This window comes from Pyrgilauda ruficollis, unplaced genomic scaffold (assembly GCF_017590135.1).
Source record: "Pyrgilauda ruficollis isolate IOZ18807 unplaced genomic scaffold, ASM1759013v1 scaffold78, whole genome shotgun sequence".
Classification (NCBI taxonomy): domain Eukaryota; kingdom Metazoa; phylum Chordata; class Aves; order Passeriformes; family Passeridae; genus Pyrgilauda; species Pyrgilauda ruficollis.
In genome coordinates, this window is record NW_024529710.1 from 1,691,623 (window position 1) to 1,700,487 (window position 8,865).

Here is an 8,865-nt window from a genome sequence, read left to right on the forward strand (position 1 = left end):
AGTTGGAGGCAACTGGATTTCACACTATCAATATCATGGCCTCAACACACCGCTGCTTCCAAGCGAACACAGCTCTGCATCCTTTTCAGAGAGCATGTTCCAGCGGGTTTGAGTTTCCCTATCCCATACTGGGGGGTTTCCCCTGCACTTTTGTGCATAGAAGTACCTGCAGAGCAGATCTTTGATCCATTTATTGGATGATGACTGTCACACAGTTATTCCCTGCACCTGAGGCAGCAGAAGATTTCTTGCCAACTGCACCTGATAACTGAGGACAGAAAAGTTACTCAAAGTTACTCAAAGCCTCCCTTAATGACCACCTCAATTCTGCAGTGTCAGAACTGTTCAGAGCAGTCCTCTCCAACTTGATACTTATCTTAAAGAAGTGATCATTTTCACTTCACAGCAGCAAGACTCCCTCTGATTCAAAGGATAGCTAATCCAGTTACCTGACTTGGAAAAATAATTTTACCTAAACAGCTTGCTTTCTTTACTAACTCTTGAGCAAAACACTGTGGAATTTATATGAATTCTATGAAATGCAGCAGTGGCGTTTATAACTTCAGGCCAATGTTGATAATAATAGCGCTGCTTCCTTTGCTCAACATTCCACATATTCCAGATATTGAGCAACTGGGTTTAACAAAGTGTCCCTGCAAATGGTAGTGCAGTTGGAGACAAATTATCTTTAAGGTCCCTTCCAATCCAAGCCTTTCTGTGATTCTATGATATCAAAGATTATGAACTTGACAAAATTTTAGGTTTGTGGTTTTTTGCACAGATTCATCTTCTTGATTCAAGTTATCAAATTTGGTATCTTTCCCAGAGTAGGAACTTACCCATAAGCAACTGCTTATTACACACATACCAGCTTCCTCTTCTGTGTTCTCTCCAAACAAAATAACTAAAAGATTTTTTTTTCAGTTGAAGCTTTTCTGTAATGCACTTTGCAAGAATTTTAGGGGGGAAAGCATTGTCTTTATAGAATATTTCTAACCTCGGGTTTTGAATCTAGACGAAGAAAATTAACTTTTCAGGCAACCCTATCAAAAAATCAAGACATCAGTTTTGTAAAACACATTTAGACATTGTTTTAAACTGAGCCAATTTTGAAACTGATACTAGAACTTTTAAAGCAGAACTACACACTCAGTGATCAGCAGCAACACACATTTTAGCATTTAGATCCAGCATACCATACAGTCACTAAAGCCCGTTCTCAGTCACATGGGCTTTAGTTAAGACACATACTGTCTCTATATGTTTTGGATCCTATTTCTTCTATCGTCTTACAAGTTTTATGGTTTCTTCCTCTTTTTTCCCCCCACTCATTTACTTAGTTATTTTATACAAACAAGGGGGAAATAAGAGAATGGCTCTCCATGAAGGTAGGGATGGGCTGTGGCTCATCTATGAAATGGTGACACCTTACTCATTGTATTGAATTTGTTCTTTAAGGTAAGGATTTATGACATTAAAATATTTGAGCCATTGTGCAATTCCTTGGTACATATCCTACTCTAACACTTCCGGAATGTGTTTTCTCTGGTTGCCTCCAATCACGACCGTGTTTCCTGTCAATTTCAGCTCCACCCCTAGCCTAGATATTGTCTCAGGGATTTACATGGCTGGACTTACATACTATCATGCCAAAACTCCTGCTTCTTTATCAAAGCTTTTAGCACCTCATATGTTACTTCTGCTCAGTGTCAGTGCTGAAAAATTCCTTCTGTTGCCTCTTTCCATTTTTAAAGAAGGTAAAGTTGGAATTTTTACTGGACATTTTTTCCACTCAAGCACCTGGAAATCCATATCTGTTTGGAGGAATGCTATCTCAAAGCAAATAAGGGCAAAACTGGAGAAATGACTGAGTAGACCTAGCTGGTCAACCAACATACTCTAACATCAGTTTACTACACACTGAGTGATAGTGAAACTGGACCAACTAACTGTAATCATACTCCTGTATGCTGGCTATTTAGGTTCTAATACATGCAAATTTTAAATTATTTGCTCTGGTACCTGGTAGAAAGGGAAGGCTTGCAGCATTCATATCACAGAATCATAGAGTAGCTTGGGTTGGAAGGACCTTAAAGATCATCTAGATTCAATCCCCCTGTCATGGGCAGAAATACCTTTCACTGGACCAGGTTTTCTCAGAGCCCCATCCTGGGGAGCCAGCCTTGAACACTTACAGGGATGGTATGTCCACAATTTCCCTGGGCAAACTGTTCCAGTGCCTCACCATGCTCACAGTAAAGAATTTATTCTTAATATGTAATCTAAACCAATTCAGTTTTAAGCCATTCTACCTTGTCCTGTCACTACATTCTCTTATTTCTCTCTATCTGGAGGGTTTCCTTCAGGTACTGCAAAGCTGCAATTAGGTAGTCTGGAATGCTTCTCTTTTCCAGGCTGAGCATTCCCAACATTCTCAGCCTTTCCTCATAGGAAAGGTGGTCTTCCCTCCAATCACCTTGGTGGCCTCCTCTAGACTTGCTCCCACAGTTCCATGTCCTTGCTGTGCCGGGACCCCAGAGTTGGATAGATATACTGAAGTCACTTTATAACATTAGGATACCTGTGTGTCTCAAAAGTATTTTTACCTTTTCTTTCATTTTTAGAAGAGTCACTCCTAAGAAGAGTATGGTTAATATCTCCTAATACAGGGATATTAATCACTGTATGTAAAAGAAGTTGTAACCTAATTTCAAATTTGGAATGCACACACAAACTACAAAATTGTATTTAATTTCTTTGAGGCAGGCAATATTTCTGTGTCAAACACAATATTTATTTACTAATTATCATTTGCTATAACAAATCCTGGAATTTTTTCTTTTTGGTTCAGGGGCATACAGACTCCTTCGCACTTCTCCCATTTGCAACACTGATGTTTTCCAATCACCCCAACATGCAATGAAAAAGTCGGTAGAAAATGTTTTCTTCCGCTTAACTTCTGCTTAACTGTATGCCTTCACATTACCCTAGGTCATGAAATTAAAAGGTAAACAGTATCAACTATGTACCCTTGCTGCTAGAACCTTAAAATACAATGCAAATACTAAGCTGTAGCTTTGTGATCAAATTATTTGACCATGCCTCAAATAAGTATTAATAATTGTGTATTGTACTATCCTACACCATTCAAAAGATTAGGGAAGGATACTTCAAAGCCCAAGGTTTCTTTTTCTCAAGAGAGTTGTTGAAAGGCTTAAATCCAACTGCAGAAATTTATAATGTTTTTCTGTAAAAGTAGTACAGATATTAAGAACTCTTTTTTGTAAAAACACTTATAGAAATACCAGCTGAGACATCTAGTGAGCTGTCCTCCTCCACCAAAATTCTCTTCTTTTGTCAAATGCAAGGAAAACTACTGTCAAACTGAACTACAAAACTGTTTCCCTACAATGAGTTGGTATTTTACTTTTTCTTACGTTAGAAATTAAGAAGATAATACTGTAAATCCTTGCAAGATGAGAAGTTTTCATTCCTATGACTGAACCTTACTACTGAAACCCACAAACACCTGCAAGTCCATCTTCAGCTTCATAACAGATACCTTGAAGGGTATAAGCACTCTTGCCCCAGTGAATCGACTCACTAAAGCACATGCTTACAGTCAAGCAAAAAAGAGGTAGTTTTTAGAAGCAGCTAGCAGTTTATTTCAAGCACTATATAACAGAGAATACTCATTTGGGATGATTTTTCTGTGACTATTACTCACATTCATAGGTAACTCTTGTATTCCTTGTAATTACGATATAAACCCTGACAAGTTCCCCTTTTCAGCTGTGCTATTCTGGAGCTAAACACATGTAACTGAAGGCAGATTCTCGCATGCTCTGTGTAATGTGTACACAACAGATCTTGGGGTATTGACCCAAAAGTCTATAAAGCTGGAAAAAGGATAACACTACCTAGAATTTTCAGTAGATGCAGATGCAAACAGATTTTTTACACTTATAGTATTCAAATCAGAAATGGCATTGGAGTCATTGTTTTCTGCTAAATACTGCATCTTGAAAAAGGATTACGAAAAAAAAAAAAGTGTAATTTGCAAAAAAAAGGAGAAAATTATCATCGAGAGACCGTGACTTCTGAACATAATATACATTTCATAAATTATTTCTCTCACTTCCAATACTTCTGTCCTAACAGATACAGAAGTAAAGATGGGAGACTAAGAAAATTACTGTACATTTTTTTCTTTTATTTTTTGGCCATTGGTATCTTCAAAGGTGCTTAAGACAAGCTTATAATGTCACCATCAGTCTTCTAAATTGTTATTTTGTGCTCAACATAAACCGCTACCTAATTCTAAAAATAAATTTGTTTTTTGTCTTCCTGTGGCTTTGGATCTAATTCTGCTCTTCTACCAAATTGCAACAATGTGCAAAAGGGAAACCTGCATAGTTCACCCTTGCTTTGACAGAGTGCTAGTATTTTTTAACTGAAAAAACCCCTGACCATGTCAACTGCATTTATCATGGTATTTTGTGGTGATTTTAAGTGATTGTGAAAACCAAAAGAATTATATACTTTTATCTATTTCAGCCATTTTTTACAAGAATCACATCTGATTTCAAACTCTTTAGTTAAAACATACATATCTATGATTACAATCTTTCTCCCTCACAAGATAACTGTCACAAAATAAAGAACATTCAGACTTCCTTATTTATCTCTCAATGCTCAACAGAGGGATGAAGAAAAAAAAAAAAAAAAGAAGCCACAGTTCCTCTACAGGACTGTCTCAATCTACACTGCTACACTGTATGGCCTCCAAGCCTGTAAAAATACAGAGCTTTGCATGCTGAAACTACATGCATCTGTACCAGACGGCTGTGTCCATGGATTACTCCATGGATTCAACCCAAGGACTTAGGAGATCTATGCTTCTGTGGATAAAAAGACCAAGAAAGAAACCTAATGGAAAAGAACATTAAAAAAATCCTATAAACTGTTAATGCCCCAAAGAAGAACAATTTCGTTTTAAATTTACCTTAAATAAGTGTTTTACAATATATCATGTAACTTGACCAGACTAGGACTCCACTTGCCACTCTTCTAATGGATTGTTTCATCTAACAAAAGGCTTGTTTTACTTTGTCCAAGAAAACATCACTAAACATCACTTCAAGCTAATCTAGACAGTTGGAACATAAAGTGCATGCAGCACAGTGCTAACAAAGATAACTGAATAATGCTGGCAAAACACAAAAGTAAGAGAAATTTCTCTGACTAGAGAATCGACTACCAGTGATACAAAAACAACAGTTCTTTTCTTGGAAACAAAATAGGGAAGTTTGGTAAGAGAACGCACTTTTTATAAGATTTCTTTTTTTTTTAGTCATAATTCTTTCACAGGCTACGCACCATTCAGACAGCAGACCTACTTTTGTGCACACTTGGCTCTGTTTAAAACCTGCCACCGCAGTAATGTCTCGCAGCAAAGCAAAATCAATTTTCTTTTGCACCTAAGCTTTAGATTTAAATTCCTGAGACGCTGGGCTAGTGGTATTTATTTTCGAAGCACCGCAATACAGCAAGGTTTCAGGTTGGTGGTGCTTTTCCAGCCGCCCGCTCCCACCCCGACACGAGCGCTCCTCTCTGCCGCCGCTCCTTAGGACTCTCCCGTGTCCCAGGTGCTCCAGCCTCCCTCCCGCCCGCTGCTGAGCGCTCGGGCTCTCCTTTCTGCCGGTGTCCGCGACCCCCCAACCCCGCACCGGGGGCAGCAGCGCCGCCCGCTCTTGTGGCTCCGGCCGCGTCCCCGGCCCCGGCCCCGTTCCCATTCCCGACCCCGGCCCCGTTCCCATTCCCGATCCCGGCCCCGTTCCCATTCCCAGCCCCGGCGGGGAAGGGCCGGCGGCGCCTGGCCGGTGGCCCTGCGGCTCCCTGCGCTGGCGGCCGGGGCCGCTGCTCACCGCTGCCTCGGGGTCACTCGGCTCCGCGCCGCCGCCTCCTTCCGGCAGGCAGCCCCCGGCGGGCGGCTCTGGCGTGCCGAGCCGTGCCGGGCTGCGGCCGGACCGGGGCCGGACCTTCTCTTAGCGCCGCCGGATCCGCCGCTTCCTCGTTTTCGCTCGCAGCCGCGGCCACTTCCTCAGCGCGGTGCGGGCGAGCGCTCCCTCCTCTCCAGAGGGCGCGGCCGCCGTCCCCCCGGACCCCTCTTCGGCCGGAGAGAGGGCCGGGCACCGCTGCAGCCCCCGGCCCGACGGCGTCGCCTCTCCGCGGGCGAGGGACCGTCCGTCTCCTGCGGACCCCGCGGCAGCTGCTCGGGACCGTGACGTGGTCGCCTGACGGGGCTGTCCCTGGGACCCCGCGGTGCCGGGTCTCCTTGGGTGCCCGGCTTGGGCTCCCTGTAGCGCCCGTGTCGCCTCGCGGGCATCTGGCTGTGCAAGATGGAGCTGTCGTTGGTCAGCACCACGCTGGGGACTGAGGATGGAAGTGTGTCAATTGCGGCTTCTGGAAAGGGAAAAAACGAGTGTGTGCTTATTGGTGCATATGCCAATTGCGAATTGGTGCATTCTGGAATGTTGAAGTTCTTTGGTGCTTTGTGTGTACTTCGCCGAGGAAAGGACTCCGAGGGGGTTTCCTTTTGGAGCAGTAAAGGGGTCTGCCGTAGCACAGTATCACCCTTCCCGCTGTATTTCACGCAAAGATTTCTCCCATATTTCAATCAAACATTTGTAGCAACTTCAGATGTAAAGGAGACCCCAGTGTCCAAGATGCTTAGCTTGAAGGAAAGTCCCTCTTCAAGGCCTCCTCAGCACCCTGTGTGATGGAATTAATTCCTGTGGAAGCTGAGACCAAAAGTGCCGCTGTTTTTCGCCCGTGACTGCCCAGGGTCGAACCACTCCTGATGCAGGTCATTCAGGACTGGCTGGCACGAGGGGCCTTGGGTGAGGCTGGATTGGGCAGGTCTCCTTCAGCGGTGACTGTGCTGCATGACACAGTGTGGTGTCCCATGATGGGCAGTCCTTGCAACAGGAAAAATCCACTTCCTTCTTCCCCATAATAAATTGGTGTTAGCACTATTGTGGGATACAGGCATTATTTTCCGTCAAAACACTGTCTCTTTTTCCTTATTGCAAAATGGATTGTACATCTGATGTTCAATAGAGCTGCCAAAGTACAAATCTCTCACATTTCATGCCATTTAAAAAGGTCTCAGGTTTTGGTTTGTTTCAGTGAGACTTCTGGCAATTGCTGTAATGGTAGTGCATTTCTTATTGGCGCTGTCTGCGTGTTAGAAAAAAGAGAATAGCTTAGAAAATCTAATTCTTAGACCTGTTTTCATGGTATTGTTCTTTTCCTATCAACATCCAAGTGTGATCAGATCTGCAGGAAAAGCTTTTGGAAAGTCATTATTGGACTTTGAACTGTTTTTTAAGGGGAAGTCTTACCTTAAATTGGTGAAAAAAATCACCACTACTGCATAAGCAATTGTACTGGACCTTGCTGGGAAGGAATTAGCTTTCATTACAGCAGCCAATATGGTGCTGTACCTTTGATTTTGGCTAAAATAGTATTGATACCACACTAACAATTTGTCTGTTCCTGTACACTACTTACACAATGTCAAGGCTTTCTCCACTTTTCACTTGTCCCCAGTGTGTAAGCTAGAGGTGCACAAGAAGCTGGGAAGGGACAGAGCTGGGGCAGTTGCCTGCAAGTGAACAAAGGAATAGCTCTTATCATGATTAGCACTCAAAACTGGGTATAGATGAAGGAGGGTGGAAGGATGTGGGCTACTTCCAAGGCGGCCACTATACTGATACTTGCTCGTTGTCATTCTGCTTGTGGGAGGTGGTGGGTGACTGTCTCTGCATCATTTGATGTGGTTGTGATCTTGTTGTTTTCCCCTTCACCTATTAGATTATGCTTATCTTGATGCATGGCTTCTTTTGATCTCCCTTCTCTGTCATCAGTCCTGCTGGGCAAGGGGAGCTGAACATTTGGCTGTGTGGGTGCTTGGCTGCTGGCCCAGGTCAGCTTATGGCACCAGTGGAGGGGAAATCCAATAAGTGAAGCAAAGAATTTTTAGGCTGTCCACAGTTTACTTTTTCTTTCATTTCATATGAGATTTATTACAAATAGCTGAGCTCTGTGATACTGATTTTTGGTAAGGTGCTCACAACAGTGGGGTATCTTATTTAATGTGTTACATGTAGTGTTGTATATTAGCATATCCTAGCATATATATTATCATTCTGATAACAGCTTTCCTTTGATGTGTGGCCAGCTCTATTTAAGGCCAGCAACCAATAAAGTAAAATATTTCATCCTTTTTTTCTGGAAACTTTTAATAAGTGTAAATCTGGATTTTCTGGAAAGAAATGTGCAAATGTGTGGATTTTCCTATCCAACATGAATATATACAGTAGAAATTAATAATTTTTAGGTGGTGTCTAAATAGTTGTGCAGTATAATAACTGCAGCTTTTAACTTTGTAATACTCCATACTTTTTGGGAGTGTCTGAGAGAGTCTCAATGCTTTCACTATGGCAATATATTTTGAAAGACCTCTGCTTTCAGCAGTCATGATTGTTTGCTTAAATGATTTATTAGAATATTCTCAGACCTCATTTCTTTGCTATACTGACTCTAGGATCAGTAAAATTTATAAGGATAAATTATGCAATTGAGCCTCTCAAAAATTTGCAAATTTGAATAAAGTGACTATTCTGTTGCCTTCCTACTGCTTCTGTTGCCTTCCTTCTGTCTTCATTGTTACAGGGACTGGGTGGTTTGGAGAAAATACAGGTAGGTAGGTTGGAATAAGACTTTTCTTCAGCAAAGCTGTCATACCGAGGTGTTATTTTTTATTTCATTCTCCAAGAGGGAATTTTTAGGTTGGTTTCC

At 42.2% G+C, this 8,865-nt stretch overlaps 1 protein-coding gene across 1 annotated transcript in view; it reads right to left on the minus strand.

Annotated features, from left to right (window-relative positions):
- SYK (spleen associated tyrosine kinase) overlaps nucleotides 1-6,059 on the minus strand; it is a 47,669-nt gene extending 41,610 nt beyond the window's left edge. Inside the window, exon 1 of the mRNA XM_041486750.1 lies at nucleotides 5,928-6,059. The gene's annotated coding sequence lies outside the window, so the exon portion shown is untranslated. The remainder of the gene's footprint in view (nucleotides 1-5,927) is intronic.
- Between the last annotated feature and the right edge of the window lie 2,806 nt (nucleotides 6,060-8,865).